This window comes from Zalophus californianus, chromosome 7, assembly GCF_009762305.2.
Source record: "Zalophus californianus isolate mZalCal1 chromosome 7, mZalCal1.pri.v2, whole genome shotgun sequence".
NCBI classification, from domain to species: Eukaryota; Metazoa; Chordata; class Mammalia; order Carnivora; family Otariidae; genus Zalophus; species Zalophus californianus.
Genome location: NC_045601.1, coordinates 73,236,022 through 73,246,681, shown reverse-complemented (window position 1 = coordinate 73,246,681; position 10,660 = coordinate 73,236,022).

The window sequence follows — 10,660 nt, the reverse complement described above, 5'->3', positions numbered from 1 at the left end:
AGAATAATTCCAAATGAAAAAAGGAACTGCATAATAATGGATAGCTCAGTATATTTACATATCATTTTTATAATATTATTGTCAGAAAGGCAACATGGTATTGTTGTGCAAGAGTTGGCAATAATCTTTCCACTGTAACAGTACTGGTCATACCCTTATTCAAGCACAGACATTGGTCTAGGATCCATATTTGAAAAATGACAGAATGAAATTCAGTAGAAAATGTATTCATTGAATATGTAATCGGCCAGACTAAGAAGTATAAGCTTGGATTATTGAAATTTTCTCATTAACAGCTACTAATTTCACCATTTCAAAAATCCCCCTTCTGCTGAGTAGCCACCTCCATTAGCGCAATCTCAGTTCCAATTCCATTATTTTTTCCATCATGTTTGGCAATTAAAACCATCTCAGGTCCTGTATAAAGCTTTCTTTTCTCTCCAATTCTAGCTGAACTATTGATTCAAGCTGCTTGGGTTGGGGAAGTGGGGAGTGGTCTGCTCTCTCACTCTTCTCTCTCACTCCCTTCCTTTCTTCCTCCTTTTTCACCCCTCCAGCACATGGTCCCCACAAAAGCTTTCATGGTGAGTGCTGGGGGAGGTTTGACACCCTCTTGCTTCAGTAGCCAAAAATCATAGATAGAAAGTCCACTGTCCCTTTTGCTGGTTCTTTTTTGCTGCTTCTTTCACCATGGCAGGCAGCCAAATGCTGACTGTCTCATGGGGGAGCACATGTTCTTCAGAGGGCACTCAGTGACCTCTCCCTGCATAGTGCCCCCCAGGTAAGAAGGCTACTGAGTCTCTGCAGCTCTGCCTCTTATTCCCCACCATCATCCACAAAAGTGGGTGGCCCAATCCATACCTGTCTGGGACTTAAGCCAAATGTACATCACTCTTAGAGGCTTCTACTAAAATTAAGCCTACTTAAGCTCATTCTCCACTTGAGGTCTCCAATTGACCACAAAGAACTCCCAGATTTCCTTGTCAAGTCAAACAGTGGGAAGGCAGACAATGGTAACTGCCCTCCACCTCATCCCAGAACTCCCTCTCTCTTCTGCCATTTCTTTCCTACTCTTTTTCCTCACAAGCAGTGTCACACATTCTGATGGTTTGGGGTTTAGGGGCAGAGTAACTTTCAGAGAAGAAACTATTACTCATTCCTAACTATTGACCACCCCCCCCAACTTATAGACAAAGGGACAAATCAAATGCTCCCTCTTCTGCAAGGCAAAGAGAGGAGAAAGATACCATTACCTCTTGACTAATTCTGTATTCTACCCAAAATCATCTCCTGCTCCCACTCACCCTCTTCTACCTTTTCTTGATAAAGATCTCAAAACTGTTGAGCCTCTCTCAGTGGGGTAGGTTACAGAGACACATATTAAGAAGCAAGTCCTCTTTAGACTTGGCCTGAGAGAATTCAGCAAATGTTCCCAGTGGGGCGGCAGGGCAGGGAGGGAAGGGCTCCACTGTAAACCCTGAGCTACTATTGGATGGCTTCCAGGGAAGAGAATTTCCATCAGTCCTTACACACCTACCACATGAATCTACATTTTTTTTAAGATTTTATTTATTTACTTGAGAGAGAACACAAGCACGGGGGAAGGGCAGAGGAAGAGGGAGAAGCAGATTCCCCGCTGAGCATGGAGCCTGAAGTAGGGCTCAATCCCAGGACCCTGCAATCATAACCTAAGCCAAAGTCAGACACTTAACGACTGAGCTACCCAAGCACCCCATGAATCTACTTTTTACAGAGCCTTCTGTGGGGTGCTCCAAAGAATTCCAGAGTGAATGGGCACAGGGTCTGACGGGGTATTCAACAAGTAGCTGAAAAATCATAGTGGTGAAGTAGAACAAATTCCATAAGAGTCACAGATAAGGTCAAGGGTAGATTGTACTGCACCAAGCACTGTTCAGGAATTATCTTCCTATACTTGAAATAAAAGAAGAGATTTCCTCCAGTTGTGGGATCATGGAGACATTGGCATTTGTTCTGAGCCTTGAAGAGAATGAAGAGTTTGAACTTGTAGACATAGGTGGAGAGGCAATTAGAGGTGAGGAAATTTTTTGGAGACAGTAAATCACAAGGGATAACTTATTAACTATCTTTAAGTACAATGTTTCTCAACTTCCCTGATTATAGGAATCACTAAGGATGCTTGTTAAAAATACAGATTCCTAGCTCCACCCCAGACTTCCTGGATCAGATCCAGAGAAAGACACAGGGAATCTGAATTTTTAACTCATGCCTCCTGGGTGATTCTTATGATGAAGCAAATTTGGGAAATACTAATGAAGGATCTGAAGTCTACTTTGAGTAAGAAATAAAACTATAACCTACCTCCCTGGACAAAAAGGAACAACAAAAACAACAAAAAGGGCTCTTATCTCTGTAAAAGTTTGGTGTGGAGTAAGAAAGACTCTAATTAAAGGTTTCTAAATACTGCAATAGGCTTTTATGACAGTTGGAATCCCCATCCCTGAAAAGCTTTTAAAATGGAGGAAATCACTATTTGCCCTAGAGGTGCTGGCTCTGGGGAACAGGCAGAGGATTGAATTATTTGAGGATCATATGGGGGTTGTGAGAAACTGAAGTGCCCAAGCAAGCATGAATGGAAAAGGTTTATTGTGAGAACACTAAGTAATCTCAAGGAGACCAAGTAGAGGAACCAGAGCTGGGCCTTAGGGGAAAGTGGAAAGTCACCAGGCACATTTGCTCTCTCTCTCTTTGCGACCAAATATTCTCTTAATGCTGTCTCTCTCTGTACATACATTGAATTATCCTCTCTCCTCAAGCCAGCTTCTCAATTTAATTATCCACTTATCAATGGCAACCTCATCCTCCAATTGAACAGGATTCCTCAGCTATCCAGAGTGAAGTGTATAGTCTCCATGCCCCAATTCTGTATTTCTCCAGGTGATAAAATCTGATTGGTCCATGTTGAGTCACATGCCCACACATGATCCAATCAGTTGTGACTAGGGGTACTCCTTTTTGGCACTCTGAGAATGTAGTTGGGAGAAACATGAAACTCCCACACAGGAATAGGTCAAATGAATCTTCTGTTGCCTTAATTTTATATTTTAGTCCAAAATCAATAATGTTCTTACAGGAAAACCTTATTCTTTTAAGAACTGTCCCTCTTAGCTTCATTTTGAAACTCTTATGAAAGAACCACCGATTGGAATGGCAAGAATAAGTATTTGCAAACAATGAGTAATCTAGTCTGGTTTCAGAATCTTCTGGATAATCTGAATTCTTATCTAAGAATTTCTGTGTCTACAAATGCAACACAAAAAAGCACTTTGCTGAAATTCCTCAAACTCTTATGCTAATTAATCTCCATCATTTTAAAAACTATGTGCTTCAAGATAAACTGCAATGTACATGTTTCTAATTAATTTTCACTTAACTCATCTCAATATTAAGTTATCTACAGTCCAGAAATCTTTCAAAAGCTGTCACAGTCCTTTCCCTATGAACAAGAAGACTGACTTTCACCCTCCGTATATGGAACTTGAACCCCATAGTGCCTCAGTGTGAGTTTCCTTGGTTAATCTGGCCCCCAGGTGATTCAACATTAAGTTTACTCAACATTAAGTTGTTCTTGGTTTTAGGAGAAAAACTATTCTCCTTGTCTCCTGTGGCTGAGAATAGTGAAAGAAGAACAAGATCGCCAAACTGAAATATAATTCTATCCAGAAGTCCTTGTAACACTATAAGTGGAAGAGGGGAGCACATTTTCTCCATCCTCGCTGCAGCCTCCTCTTAGTAGTGTTCTCCTCCCAGGAAGGCACTGTCATCCAGAACAGGAATTACCATTGCCCAGTGACAATGGGATGTAGGGCATTCTACTTTTACAAATAGCTCACCTTAGCATCTCCCATTAATTTGAGGCTCCAGTAGAGGACTAGGTAGGAAGAAAACTCTTTTCTTTATTAAAACACTCCACGTAGTACACAAACAATGAATCATGGGACACTACATCAAAAACTAATGATATAATGTATGGTGATTAACATAACATAATTTAAAAAAATAAAACAGTCCACCTAGGAAACCAGCCAAGGACACTGAATAAATAAAACAGAAACAAAGGAGATGTTCAGTGAAAGAAAGGAAAGAAAGAAAGAAAGAAAGAAAGAAAGAAAGAAAGAAAGAAAGAAAGAAAGAAAGAAAGAAAGAAAGAAAGGAAAGAAAGAAAGAAAGAAAGAAAGAAAGAAAGAAAGAAAGAAAGAAAGAAAGAAAGAAAGAAAGAAAGAAAGAAAGAAAGAAAAGAAAAGAAAAGAAAAGAAAAGAAAAGGAAAGAAAAGGAAAGGAAAGGAAAGAAAAGGAAAGGAAAGGAAAGGAAAGGAAAGAAAAAAGAAAAGGAAAGGAAAGAAAAGAAAAAAGAAAGGAAAAGAAAAGAAAAAAGAAAAGAAAGAAGGAAGGGGAGGGGAGGGAACTGCACTTGTTGCAGCCTGACCCAAAAGGCTTTGAAAGGCTAACAGATTATTCACCTCAAGTTGCCTGTTCCAGATATTCCACCAATTTTCCAGAGTTCTCCTCACTTACAATCAGGGCTAGCCCTGAACACAGATGTACAGACTCTTCAAAAGAATACATTTGCCACTAAGAAAGTGACATTATGAATGATATACTATGAAAATTATATACTATGAATGTATCTATTTCTGGGGGAGAATATAAGGAGATGAGCTAAATAGTAACTGTGCCTAGTCCAAGGGCCTAAGATACCCATACCATTCTCCCCTCCCTCATCTGCTCTTTGACTTCATAGATTTGCCTAATTTGGGTTTATCATATAAAAAGAATCATACGATATGCGTCTTTTTGTGTCTGGCTTCTTTCACTTAGCATAATTTTTTTGAGGTTCATCCAAATTGTGCTATGTCTCTGTACTTCATTTCTTTTATGCCTGAATAATATTCCATTTTATGTATATACTACATTTTGCTTATCCATTTATCTATTGATTGATGCTTGGGCTGTTTCTACCTTTTGGTAATATGAACAATGCTGCTATAAACATTCATGTACAAGTTTCAGAGAAATGAGAACACCATTTATTGCAACTGTCAAAAGAAGAGGAAAAACATTTTTAAGGTAGCAACTCAGCACCATTCTTCTACAAATTGCAAGGTGTGCAGTAGTACTAACTTAAGAGATAACCCAGACCCAGTAAAGTAGAGAACCTGGATGTTTTCTTAGCCACATATCAAAATGGAAAACTCCAGGGGCTGATGGTGGCCCCTGAACACACTTAACAGGGAGCCTATTCTCCATCCAGATAAAATCAATGGGGATGAAGCTGACCACACTTCTAACAAAAATAAAGAAATGTTGTGGCCAACTTCAGAGATGTCTGAACAGGGGTATTTGCAATAATTAATGAATTAACACCACTGAGAAGTGCTTACGATCATAGGCCTAGAGGAAGACATAGGGGTGGGGTTGGAAGAGGAATTCAGTACCATTGTCTATTTTTTTTCCATGAAACTTGTTTGTTTTTCTTTTTTTTTAAAGGACTGCACAGCTGTTGGAATTGTGTGAGCATTTTGGGACTGTCAAATCATCATCTGACTTTTGAAAAATTCTTCCAAGGTGGATTTTATTGGTTTCAGCTGGAGAGTCTATCCCACCACTACCCCCTACCACCACTACCACCATCACCATCAGCACAAAGCCACATGCCCCCCCAAGCACTGCCTCTCTTCTGCCCCAAAGGGATCCAAAAGCAAGAGTTCACCATAAGGGAAACATGCAGAGTCAATCTGTGCCTCAAGTTAGTTCACAGCTTTCCATAATCTACAGGCGATAAGACAGGAATCACAACATCCCAACAGAAGGAGTAGCCCAACGAAGTTCACCTTTGCTAAGGGCATTTGTCCCTTTGTGGAATCTCTCTTTTCTTTTCCTTTTTGGCAGGCAGTGGTCTTGATTTTCTAAATGTTCAGTAGAAGAATACTCACATTTTCCTTTCTAAAACTTTCTAGAGCTTCAGCAGCACTAATATATTCTGTATCAATATACACAATGGAGAAATGTTACTGGTACTAAATAAATACAGGAAGACCATGTAGGGAAAGGGGTGGGGTGGAGTTTGCTGGGAAGGAAGCTGACATCTGTTCCTGCTCACAGCGTTCAATTCAGCCCACCTCCAAGTACCCCTTGCCCCCGCTAGATTTTTAAGCTCTGATGTTCACAGAGCTGCTCAGCTCTCCCCCAAGTTACCATGTCAACACAGAGGATCCAACGAAGTATTGAAAAAGCAAGGTGGAGGACCTCCTTCTGGCACACACTGTGAACAGAAGCAGCAATCACTTCAGTTCTCTTTGCTCCAAAACCAAATGTAAGCCTTTGCCAACTCTCTGGCTTTGAGGACTAGCTTTGAAGAAGACTCTTGTAGGATAATATTTCCCATGTTGGAGATAAATTCTAAATTTCTCCAGGCCCATCATGAAGGAGAAGTTCTTAAAGATAAATGAATCCAGCCAAGCAGTCTTCACTCCGGGAACACTGTGACAACTTTCTCATCATGAAAATGCACTCAGAAGGGACAAGTCTCCAGAGACTCCCCCAGAAAAAGAGAGACAGAGGTAGAGAGAGTATGTGTTCTGAAGTAGGGAGTTAGTCAGATGTGTTCTGGGAGTTCAAGTAGACCTCAAGACAAATATGACTTGTAATTTGAGTGTATTCATGTTTTTAAATTTTTTTAAAATTTTATTCTTACTGAGGTACAAAATGTAGAAACCCACTAGAGTCCCTTACTTTTAATTGTGGTAAAATATATATATATATATTTATATAATATTTAAATTTACAATACAGTAGTGTTCACTGTATTCACATTGTTGTGCAACTCTAGCACTTTCTAATAGTGCAAAAGTGAAACTCTATACCCATTAACAACTCCTCTTTCCTCTCTCCTCCTAGTCCCGGTGAACCACCATCCTACTTTTTGTCTCTAAGAGTTTAGAGTCCTTGATTTTGAAAACTGGAAAAAACTTAAAAACCATCTCATCCAAACTTCTTATTTTCAGCTGAGTAAACTGAGGTATGGAATATCGAAGCCACAGGTTCAAGGGTAGCCACTGAGCAGTGGAGCCAGGACTTGGGCTTCTGCTGCACAAACCAGCACTTTCCTTCATGTAGCATTATTTCAATAATATTATTATGGTTTCCATTGTCTACCATCATCCAAATCAATGTTCATTTCTATAGAAAGAAGCAATTTTGCAATAATTAATATACAATGATCCAATTATAATTCCAAAAGTATTTTGCAAATCGAGGAGGACAGTCTAAGAAAATTTATACGCATCATGTAACACTCCCCAAAACACACTGCTCAGGCTTGAGGTAACAATATAAAATTCCCAAAGAGAGTTTGGACAAAGCTCTGTTAAAAAGGTGACTATTCAGCCCAAATAACTGAAAATTCTAGAAACAGGCTATATCAAGGATGGGAACAGGAAATTTTTTATCTGCAATGAAGTCACAGTTAAGTATTAAACTAAGAGAGGAAAAGAAATGTGCTGATCATCTCTCTGTCAAAAAAATAAATACAATCTTAAAAGATGGGGGTGCCTGGGTGGCTCAGTCGTTAAGCATCTGCCTTCGGCTCAGGTCATGATCCCAGGGTCCTGGGATGGAGCCCTGCATCAGACTCCCTGCTCCTCAGGAGCCTGCTTCTCCTTCCGCCCCTCCCCCTACTTGTGTTTCCTCTCTCGCTGTGTCTCTCTCTGTCAACTAAATAAATAAAATCTTTAAAAAAAAATGTGCTGATCACAGGTAGTTAGACACAAGAATAAATGACCCAAGAATGCTGTGAAGTCACCTTTCTTGAGGTTATTTGCCTCTAATTCTCAGAATCATGACATCACTATGGGAACTCCCATGTTTCCTTTCCAGGCTTCATTTCCATGACACTAAAGTAGCAGGGTTTTCACAGGCCATCCCAGTGGTCCAGGTATGGGCATGTGCATCCTCACAGGAGCAGAACAGAGATTCTGGTAACACCCTGTATTGGGTTTTACCTTTCTCCTTGGATTCTCAAAGTCTACCGGGTGATATCCCTAGAAGGCAAGACAGAGGTGAACCCAAAGCTATGACACTAGAAAAGCTAAAATTATTTCTGCAAGATCACAAGTCTGAGCTGGCTCCAGAACACCAAAGGTGGGTCTCCCAATCCTGTGTGCACAGTAAATGAATGCAGCATGAGGAAGCCACCGAGCTGTCCCAGGCCATTGGCAGCAGCAGTGAAACTCATGGAGAGGAGTTTGGACTAAGGAGACAGCACGTCTTTTTTGAGTCTCACCTCTGGCTTTAAGCCCTCAGACAAGCTGTCAAACCTCTCTCTGCCTCAGTTACCATATGTATAAAATGAGGGTGATGATGGTAATTACTTCAAAGGTTGTGGTTGAAGATAAAGTAAGTTAATATATCTAAATCACTTAGCACCATGCCTGATCAATATAAGCACTCAAAAAATGCCAACAATTATTATTCATAATCCACACCACAACACGCACCTTATTCTTTCTACCACCCTCTCCCTCCTTTTTCTTCCCCTAACACCTTTAGTGTCTCCTTTCTTTTCCCTTATCAAATACTGCCTATGCCTCCACTCATTCCCAAGGACAAGACCAACCTCATATTCGGTGATTTGAGAGGACAAAAGGACCCTTCTGCCTTAACATAAAACTTCCTCTAAAATGTCATACTTAGACATTTAATCCTATGAATAAATAGTCACCCTTTTTAATGCAAAGCCCTGGGAGAACTACTACACTAAATTATTAGCATGACTCTTAATCACTCTGGTACACCCTCTTGCAGTTGTATCTGTCTGAAATTAACTTATTTATTGACTATTTTTTTAGAGATTTTACTTATTTATTTGAGAGAGAGAAGAGAGAGGGGAAGAGAGAGAGAGCACAGAGGGAAAGGAAGAAGCAGACTCCCCACTGAGCAGGAAGCCCAATTTGGGGCTCAATCCCAGGACCCTGAGATCATGACCTGAGCTGAAGGCAGCCACTTAACCAAATGAGCCACCCAAGTGCCCCTATGTATTGACTGTTTAATTATTATCTTCCCCAAGCTCTGTAAAAACAACTTATCAATCTTGTTCAGCACTGTATCGCTAACCCCTACAACAGAACCTAACTATGTAAGAGATGCTCAATAAATAAATATTTGTCAAATGTTGAATGGCTGAGTTGTTTACTTTCCCTCCAAAATATGCCATGCTGTCACCCTCCTGCTCTCTGAATGTGCTATCTTCTCTGCATGATCAGTGACTGCCAGCTATGTGCTTCCCTGGCCGATTCCTACCAGTTCTCTTGGGATCAGCTAGGACCTTTTATCTTCCACAGGGCCATCTCTGACCCATCTGGGTCAATGCCTCTCTGCTGGCTCTCCTTGCCTGTTCCACCTCAGCTTCGCATTCCTGAAGTCTTCACATATCAGCAAATCCCTCAATATCACCTAACCTATAGTCTCCACTATAAAATTGGTACTGAAGTACATAACAGCAAAATTGAGTTCCAAAAGGACTATTTTGGAGGGAGGGAAGGGATGGAGGAGCCTACTGGGTTCATTCACCAGTTCAGTGAGCCCCTCCCCTGACCATAGTCTGGTCCTGCAAAATTTTAAAGGCTCTCTGTTAGGCCTTGAGGATAACTTGAGAAGAGTCAAAATCTCCAATATCAAATCCATGAACATTAAAGGTCCAGGTTTATAGTTCCCAGGTTACTTATGCTGAGACTTCTTTGAAGAAAGAAACTATGTCTTCCTCAGTTTCCCCACCCTTGGCCCAATGCTAGAAAGTATTAAAATTTCCACAGTGTTTGTGAACTAAACGAGGGGTTTTGAGCTTACATCATTTTATTTTTGGCCACAAAACTCTGCTTTTATTTTTAAATCAGATATTGAAGCACTTTGATGATATAGTTTCCCCATCACAAGAGCACAATGTTTAAAAAAAAAATGAGGATTTATTTTTACTATTCCTTCTCCAAGTTGAAATGACACATCTAAGACAGAAAATCCAGAAATAACACATGATTAGAGTGAAATTCCAGACACTTCAATTGACTCAGCTCTGACCCCAAATCAAGACACAAGATCTTGACAAGTGACCACCCACACACTTGGGCTAGGCCATTGTCCTCCATTTCACACTGATACTTTCTGAACACACTTTCTAGGGATTAAAAAAAAAAAAAGCTCTGAATGTGTGACAAGCACAGGCCAACATCAACAGATTCAACCGGGGTGAGTGTGGAAAGGGTCTGGATTCTGGTTCTGTACTAGCCCCCTGCTTCCCAATCCAGAGATAATCCAATAGCTTTAAGCCTTATTTCTCAAGTCAAGTCAGACCAAGGAGACATTTGGAGAACCCCCATCTGTGGGAATATGCCCTCAGCTACCCATGGGAACAGGTAATAAAATGTGGTGAGATCAACATACCCAGTTTTATTTCTAGACTATATAGTCAAAACAGAAATAGTCTAAAGTTGACAAAAATTTTCTCAACTGTACCACAGCAATGATTTATACCTCTTGTAGCCTTAATATTGCCTCCAAATGTGTGAAAGAAAGGACTGCACCATTTCAAGAAATTGAATTTTTGATGTCAGAGTAAGTTAGAGTCATT